Genomic DNA, 9,880 nt, shown 5'->3' with positions numbered 1-9,880 from the left:
TGTTTCGAAGAAAGTTGAAACGTTGAAAAAACATGTAGGAAGCAATGAATAATAGATGATTTGGATACTTGACAATTTATGGATATTTACGTAACATAGCACACCTTTTTGTCCATTCAGGAAAAAGCATTGTGTAAATTTTCCTAAATTTTCTTTACTTTACAATTGAAATTTCTAAAATGACTTTAACATAGCTATATATATATAGGTTTCTCCTTTTATTTAACATCACTGCGATGAATAATAAAATAGAACCATATTAGCCTTGATTGGATCTGATTATTTTTTTTTGTTGAATATCAATCTCAAAGAAAATTTATTCCAATACAATAATAATAAAATTTTATTCTAATTACATTAAATTTTACTCATCTTTCGGTAGTTTTCTTTGTACTTTTTCCATGAAATTACTTACATGGAAATGATCACTTTAATTATAGAAATGCGTTAAAATTAATGTTTGTTGCGTGACTGTAATCGTTACATAACGCTGCATAAAAAATCGCATGGCCATTTTAATCGATACTGTATATATTCTTTTTGAAATTCACAAAATTTATGCCTTCGATTCTCCACGTGGGAAGTACTTTATGACATTGTACTTGAATTTTATCGCGACATTCGTGAAATACAAGAGCGTTTCACCTCCACAAGTTAAAGCTTTTGCAAATCAGAGGAATTAATGTTTACATTATGCATCGAAGATTTAAAGATTTCAAAGTAAATAATATAAGATAAAAAAATATATTTTGCATTATACATATATATATATATATATATATATTTATAATAAAAATGAAATTAAACTTTCCTATTTGTGTTTGTATGTTCTTATATATATATTTTCAATATGTAATATCATTTAATACTTCGAAATTCTTTTTCAATATTTCTACAAAATCCCAAACGTTACAAATATATCTTGCGCCATCAACTGACTTCTACATTTACGTATATTTTAAGAACGTCATGTTATCAAATTTGCAATAAATTCATGACATAACATGCCATAAACATCCTCCTTTGCTGGTTACAGTAAATTCAATGCAAAATCAGTCGTACAATTTTTGTACGCTTTTCCATTATGTAACAAATGACACGCTTCGTATCGATGGTCATCCTTGCACAGAATAAATGGAAGCCGATTAATGAAAAAACGGCAGAAGAAAGGAAAGGGAAAGAAATGATAGGTACAAAACGCACGTAATTTGTTACGTAACGTAACGAACCAGATGTTCGTAATTCCGCGAGGATCTCATCATCTTCTCTTGGAGAAGAATAAAATGGAAAAGGTCACTTTTGATCTTGATCGGCTATATGCGAATTTTAGAAAGACTGGACATTGTGTCTCCGTGTTTTGTTCCCTGCTCTCTTCGGCCTTCTTTGCCGGTGACCTTGAGGATGCACCGCCTCGTTAACTTTCACTGTAGTAATCGAAGATACCAACGAGAACAGGATGGTAGTCAATGTCACCTGCGATTCGATTATATTATAGTACGGTATATTTATTGCGTTTTGTTTATTCATCGAGAACCATTCATCGAGAAGACAGTTTGGATGAACATAGTATTTGATGATCATAGGGGAATGACATGATCTTTATAAAGGATATTATAGAGTAACAATTAAAAATTTTGACTGTAAAATTTGTTAATTTCGATACACCGCCAATTAATCTTGTATTAGCGATACTAATATGTATACCTATATTTATTTGCTTTCTGAATTTGGATTTCATGTAAACATTAATGATCTTCAGGCTAATTGTACGATTGGTTTTATATAATACTTCGTCGATGTATCGTCTATTTTTACAAGACTTACACATATCTTTAGGCTAAAGAAATCGTACGATGAATAATACAATTAACATTAAGCAGAAATGGATTTATCATATTTTGCCATCTTTAGAATCTTTATCTATAACGTTGGTAGTTATCCATTGATCATATTGGGTTTTCCCAGATAGAAAGAATAACCATTTATGTAATTTGAATTATTCGTTCTCACGTTAAGAAGATCAGGGTATTCTCCATACCATATCATACACGCATAAAGCTATTATCGAACAACAGTTTGCTTATTTAGTCATTTACGCAGGAGTATGCTGCACGCGTATTTAAAGACGTTTAAACGCACATTTGCAGTCATTGAACGCGTCAGGATACGTGTCAATCACGTCAGATGCTTTATGAACCATACTTAAATAATGTACAACGATAAAACTGGCTATTCTTAGAACTGGTACACTGGTACGCCTATTATCGCGACAAGAAAGAAAAGCTTCTGCTTCCATAATTTCTTTTCTCGTCATTCGTTTGTTATACGTAAAATTTTAAGTGACTAAACAATCTTTTGTTTTTCAAAATGTAGGTACATTTTTGAACAAAAGAGCAGGATGTTTTAAGAGACGTTAATGAAAATAAATTATGGTAAATAGAAAGAGAAATGTCATTTCAAACGAAAGTTATTCTACCGTTATTTGTCTCTTGGTTCAAATAAGAAAAGCAAAGGAAATAGATACGTGGGTTTCACGTGAGTTAAGCGATCTATAGGAGCTCAGACTTAGTGGATATAATCATTCGAAGAAATAAATGGGATCTATTTATAAAAGGTACCGTCTCTTGTAACGAACAGTGAATCTTATGTCACAAGATAAAACTTCCTGAATTGAATGATTTAACAAAGATACATATGCAAGACACATATTAAATTAAAACCACTGTTCCTCGTCAAAACAAACACGTAGTTAGCATTGAATGAACATCTACGGATTTTATCGATTGCAATTTTCTACAACTTGAAACTACTGCAATTACTACAGAGAATGAGTTTGTTGGTAAACAAATGAAAACTAATTTTGTAACACGATGATACAGTTATCGTTTGAAATTTTCAATTGAATTAAATTGAAGTAAATTTTTAATTGAATAATTTCCTAATGACAAACAATCGACGTGTACGGAAGAGAAAGGGAAATTTTCTATTGTAATTTGCAATAACAACGCTTTGTTCATGAATACGTGGAAATGTGATCACCGATTGATGTAATGTTTTCATCGTAGAATAGGTAATTCCTCGAACACTTGTTACTCACCGATACGTGCTCTTAATACCTGCAAAGGGAAACTTTCAATTTCGTGTTTGAAATCCATAAATTCACTTTGGTCCGTCCTGGAAAATGCCGATCGCTGTTCTTGAATTCGAATCCCGCTTTCCTGAATGAATTAAAGACCGTGAAATCGAGATAATTCTTTATTTCCAAATTTAAACAAAAATAAGTAAACAAAACAAGTACGGTCATCGAACGTTTATTATCTTTTTTTTAATTTTTTTATTTTAAAACGACTAAAAATAATCTGTGCAACTTGACAAACGCATAGTAGCATCTACATGCCAGATTCCAAATATGCGGTTTGAGACTTAACGATAAGGGTCGTCGAATAATAAATAATTAATTATCGTTGGCGATCCTTGAATTTAGTTTCTTCGAACGACCGGTTTTGTTCGCGTTCGTGGCGAATGATAAACGAGCGAAGTAACGTTTAAAACTTCGGTAAACAGCATCACGAGATCGTCTCAATTGTCGCCGGGGAGAAAGGCCGCCTTAAGGTCGCATGAAATTACGAAATTCCAGAAAGCATTTGTTTCCGACCCTTAAAGGTCGCCTGTACTTCATTTAGATTAAGTACGTAGCCGACAGGGAACATCCTTTTACGCTTCATGTCCTTGCATGCTTGTGATTTACGCCATTTACGCCACAGTCATGACGCGCTAGCTTAAATAATGTCGCGAACACGATAAACTTGAAATTTTTCAAATGTGTCCGCTCCTTCATCGGATAATTATCGAATACATTGACTGTGATTTATCTTCTAAGGGAAACTTCTATAGTGTCGTTTAGCAATTGATGTATTAGCGTTGACTTACAACTTCGGTTTAGTGATTGTCACGTTAACAGTTAAGTTGAAATAGTTGAGTGTATTTTGAATGTATCTGGTTTTGAAACCAATATTTAATCCTTCTCTATTCTCTCGTATTTAATTTTTCAATAAAATGATAATTAAAAATAGCAATTAAAGGTCAGTAGTGCGATTCTGTCAGAAGTATTTCTTAATTTTAATAATTGTTAGTTTTAATAATTGTAGAAATAAGACGCCAGTAAGTTGCTCGAGCATATTTGTTCTAGAGATAAATTATTATATTTCCTGCTCGTATTATCTATTATTTTGAGTTGCATTAATCTTTGTATCTTTAGAAATCGTTTTAACAATTGTCGCTTAAGAGTCATGCTATTACAGTTGTCCTAAGATCATCGTTAAGTACCTGGCGGTGACTGGTTTTTTCAATAGAACGTAGATGTTGTCACATTAGGATAAAACTAAGTTTCTGGAGAAAAATTACATAAATGGGGAAAGCAACCGAAGAACGAAGCAGTCGAAGGTAGTAATTAAAACTTCATCATCATCATCATTATGAGCAATCTCTATTTAAAAGGTGAATTCAAAATGCTCGTAACAGTGTCCAATTCAATTAATCATTTTCTCTGTTTTCAATAGTTTTCAGCCTCTGTCTAGATGAAGAGATTACAAATAAAAGTAGCAAAGTAAAAACACTCAGAAAAAGAAGTAAAATTTTGTATCTAAATTTTTTTGGTGAGAAGATGCAAAGGAAACAAATTGTGTAAAAGGAGCAAAATTTACATATGCTATGTATACGGGAAAATTATCATTTATTTTCAATTTATATTGAAAGAAACATAACTTAACATATTTTATTATACTGATTTATAATTACTAAAGTTACGTTCGTCTGTCATTCGATGTCAAATACATTTTCGTCTGTCTCTTCTTTCTTTTTTTAGATGAAATATGTAGTGAAGTTGCGTATCTAAAACAATAAACATTGTCTCGAGACAATGGTGTGAATTATTATGCATCTCGATAGCACGATTTCGCCTCGGTACACCAGTTACGAAAGTCAGCGCTACGATGTACGTTTCCTTTTCGCTGCGATCTCTAAAATGACTCGTCTTTCATTGATCTTGCGATTATAAGATATTCGAAATCTAATTTTCTTGCGCAAATGAATCCTTCGGTATAATACACGAAAGGCTTGGCCAATTTAAATATTCGAATAGATTCTCTCTTGTCGTTTTGACAATCGATAGCGCTCGAAAAATAAATTAGGAGCTTTATATCTTCAAATATTCAAACGAATACATAGTGCACGTTTTGCAATAATGGCTTGCTTCTACCTTAGTTATTGCTTTATTTCGAGACTAACACAACTTTTGACCATTTTATGTAACGGTATCTCTGCTTAAAAAATTCTGATTTACCAATAGTGAAATACGGAATTAAAAATAAGTTCCAAGGATAATTTCAGATCAAAGATTCTTCGAATTAAAAAATTGCTTCAGTAGACTGACAAAATGCTTTTATCAATTTCACGCGCATCATTGACGAACACAATAGCACAAAAAAAAACTTCGCTCTTGTGCACTTTGTTAATTATGTCGGATCTTATTAGGTTATTCTCCGTTTCCGTTCTCCAATTATCTAAGCTTCAAACGTTTCACGTTCGAGGATGTATTTCTCACGGAAACGCAATTGCAAGAGAGCCGCTTTGGCTGAGCTACGAGATGATAGATTCTCGAAATTTCTCAATAACCGCCTCTTACTCGAAATTTGTATCGCGCGAAGACGCTGGATCTCCAAACGATCAAATTATAATTTATCTTTAAAAATTTCTTCCCCAAATTGTATTGACCGGTAACAAATTTTAGAATGCCTATCCTATAAATGTTAAAATCTTTGTTAATCATATAAAATATGTACAAAATGTTTCGCAGAAAGAATTTCTCTGTTACAAATATTCAATCATATCTCTTTGACTTATTTTTGTAAAGATTTAAAAAAATATTTCTTTAACGGACACCCTAACTGTTTGTTAATTCGCTTTCGTACGATTCTTATATCGACAGAAGACAAGAGAGATAAAACACATCGATGAACATCTCCGCAAAGATCATTTAATTATTCTTTGAATCTTATAATAGCGCAGCATGTTTTATTTATACAAAATTAAGGATGCTCGTAAAGAATTTTCAAGGGAAATGAGGATTGCTTCTTGTTGCAAATCGAGTTTTTAACGAGAGACGATGCTACTTCCACGAAGCAAGTGATCGCAAGTGATTCAAGGGCAATATGATATATTAAATGTCACAGGAAATTATAGTTGGATTCGGTCATCGCGTGTAAAATTATTATATTCGTTATTGCTATTAAAATTATTGTCCAGATTCATTAGCAGATTTTTATCTGCTGCATAATCTGTGGTTTGACGAACGTATTGCAGCTTCAGTTTTATGTGGGAGTGGCTATCGTGGCATTCTATTATAATGCATTACTATACGATGCATAGAACATCCGCGATAATCCAGTAGACCGCGGAGATTCGTAAAAGGAGAATATCCTGGAATGCAGAGCATCCTTGATTCACGATTAACTGCAGACATCTGACGAAACTGCAACGATGGATGGACTTGCAAAACAGCATTTAACACGAATGTCGCAACATTGTACGTGCGGATGGGAAGATTGAACGATTACTAGATCGATCTTGAACGATCTTCGAAAGATCGACAAAGTCACAAAGGGATACGTCCATCCTTTCTTATCGTTATATCGATTCCATAGAGAAGTTTCATGAATATACAGTGCGTTTTACAATTATAAAAGCCTGAAACCCTAAAATTTTCAATTCTTGTACCGGTATAAGGTACAAAATATGAAATCTGATTAGGAACAAATATCGCAAAATCGAACAATTAAATTCATCGAAAACAAGGGAAGATGTATTACTAAATTACTGTTACAATTTAATTCTATTTTGCTTGTATTCAATTTTTATATAGCAAAAAACATACTGTATGTAAATATGCTGATTTCATAGTTCTCAGACAAAGATAAACTTGTATAGTTGTTCTTTCTTCCAGTGAGTACGATCTATCCTTTCTTGAGAAAACATCGTCTCCTATACGTTTTCCTCTACAGGAGGGTGAATATTAGATATTTCCATCTTGTATCATTCGTTCTTTATTCGTATCGTTGGCCTCGAAAAATTAGGTCAAAACATGTTACTATACTATATCAGGACAGAAGATGCAAAAATTTATCCTGCAAGGACAAGAAATGATTACATTGAGATAATTATTCCGAAGATCAGTATCACGCGATCGTTGATAAAGGTCTTTGTAAAGAATGTGGCACGATCTGAATTTTATAAAAAATGTAAATAATAGAAATTCTTAGATCTGATTGATTCAATCGATAAGTAATCGATAATATATTTGATACGTTCCATTTCTTCAACGAGATAACTATTCAATAACTTAAAGATTACCATTAAGTAACTTATCGTTGGTAAAGAAAAAAAAATGAAATATTTAGAAAGAGATTACCAGAATAGGCAAAGCTGATTTCTCTGAAAGATAGAAGTAACACGAGGTCAACGATCGTTATTTAATGATTGTCCTATTTGACGCGCCACATCTTTGACCTTGTTGCTCGAAAGGTAGGAAAAAGGTTTCTGTTAATTCATTTGGGAAGACCTGCAATTTGGGCAAGCTCGTTAAAGTTGTTGATTCGTGAAATTCTTCTTAATTATTATGAGATTACCTGTATATAGTGAAAGGGATGAGTATGGACCTAAATTTAACCTGCTTCAAACGAGTCATCGTACGTGTTGTTTAATCTCTTCATTGAAACTTACTATTAGTTTAAAGATAGCATTTTGCAAATTTATCCGGAAATATACTGAACGAATTAGAAATTATCGAAGATATCATATATATTTCTATATATTTATTTTGAATTTTAATTAAAAGTGATGTCGATTATACACATATAATGAAATATGGAGAAGTAAAAGTTGAAACTTTTATACTTTTCTATATAAGTACTAGTTGCACGTTCTTTTACAATCTGAGGCTAAAGCATTTAAAAATAATAAACAAAAATAAGAACTATTAATTTTCATATGACATTTTTATAAATAAACTGTGTTTGTAAATCAAACCAAATTGAATTTTGCAAAATCTGGATAAACTGAAGATTTATTCAAGAAGAAATAGGATTCAAAAATCTTAATATTTATGCTAATATACCTTCCCTTGACATTTTAACTTAATGGAACAAAATAAGAAAAACACGCGCATACTCGTGACCATATGCAAAAGATGTTCGGTTTTAGAGAACGTCATATATAAGGTGTCTCATAGGTTTCAATAACGACAGAAATGACAATCTAATAATTTTCTACAAACTCGTTAAACCGAATATAATAAAGATAATCAGTTTCGTGTTACGAAGCCTTTGTAAATATATCGCTTTGCTTTTTTTTTTAATTAAAAGAATACAAAACTGAAGGAAGTAGAATGTTAATGTCAAGGTTGTTTTGTTCATTGTCGATGTAAGATTGCCATTGTCAAGGAAGACGACTCATTATTCTATCGATCTTTGGCCAGATTAACAGTTATGAGGATTCCACGATCAATTATTAATGCATTTATTAATATCCTGGTTCGCTACATTGCAGAAAATCATTATTATGGCGATAAGGTAGAAAAACAATTGTCTGGAAGATTAATTTTGTGTAATCAAATTATCACAAGCTTTGTAAACAATAACTATTTTTGGATGTAATAGTAGATTATTGTATTTAACTGTCTACCCAACATGACTTGAAAGATATACACTTCACTTTTGTTTCATTTGTCTTTTAGTAGTATGTTATACCAAAACCAAATCTCTTCATATTTCTAAATTTCAAATTAAGTTGAGAAGATCTATAACGAATCCTACAATCTATTTCTCATAAAGAAAATTTTTAAGTTGCATATCGTATAGGAAGTTAATTATAATCTATATAATCTAACATTGCATTTAAAAATATTTATTACATAGAAAATTTTTCATAATAATATGATTACACAAAATTAATATTCGATATAACTTTCTGTATCGACTATATTTGAAGATAATTCTCAAATTGCTATGATAAATAGAAATGAACATTCTTATCGCTATTCTTTTAATTGTATTAGGGTGTTGCCGTTTCAGTAGATTCCGGTCTTTTAAATGTTGTCAGCTTTTCATAGAAATGTAAGATGATTTACGACGATGACGGCACTGTAAAATGATACCTTTTTACGATAAATCCACCACTACGTCGACCATAAATCTTGAGTAATGAGTGGATCGTGCGCGAAAAACACGGTGCTGGATAACTGTGTTCAGAGAAGATGACGAGATTTCGAACAATTCTTGGGAATCGCAATTATTGTGAGATTCGATCGTGGTAAGAGCGTTCAGAAGGTCGATAGAGCATGGACGCACCAAGAAGGGAAGATAGTAAACGGTATAAAAGAAATAGAACAAGAGAAGAAAGAATAAAGGAGTAAACGATCCTTAAAGAAATCTTTGCAGAAATACAATTCGAGGCAAAATGTTGACACACTACACAATACATAATAGTACGATATAAAACAATATACACTGAATAAATATTATACTTCTTTTTTCAAAACCATTTTGATGTTATTTATGAATCTATGAGTTTCTATCAAACAAGGTTTTCTTCAAACATCTAACTGCGAACGTTTGATCGTTTCCTGTCAAATCCCACAGAGTAAAAAGTAAAACACGTGATCTTTCTATTTACGTAAATGTCATGAGCAATCTTGAATCGATTTTATTAGGACATTGTGTATATAAGGTGATAGAGAAGAAGAGGGATCTAAGATTTCACTGACTTATAAATATTAGTGTTAGAGTAAATTATTCAAATCCAAACGTATCATTTATTTTCCTTATGT

This window comes from Bombus flavifrons, chromosome 3, assembly GCF_040668555.2.
Source record: "Bombus flavifrons isolate JBK064 chromosome 3, iyBomFlav1_principal, whole genome shotgun sequence".
Taxonomy (NCBI): domain Eukaryota; kingdom Metazoa; phylum Arthropoda; class Insecta; order Hymenoptera; family Apidae; genus Bombus; species Bombus flavifrons.
Note: the sequence above shows the minus strand (reverse complement) of the source record.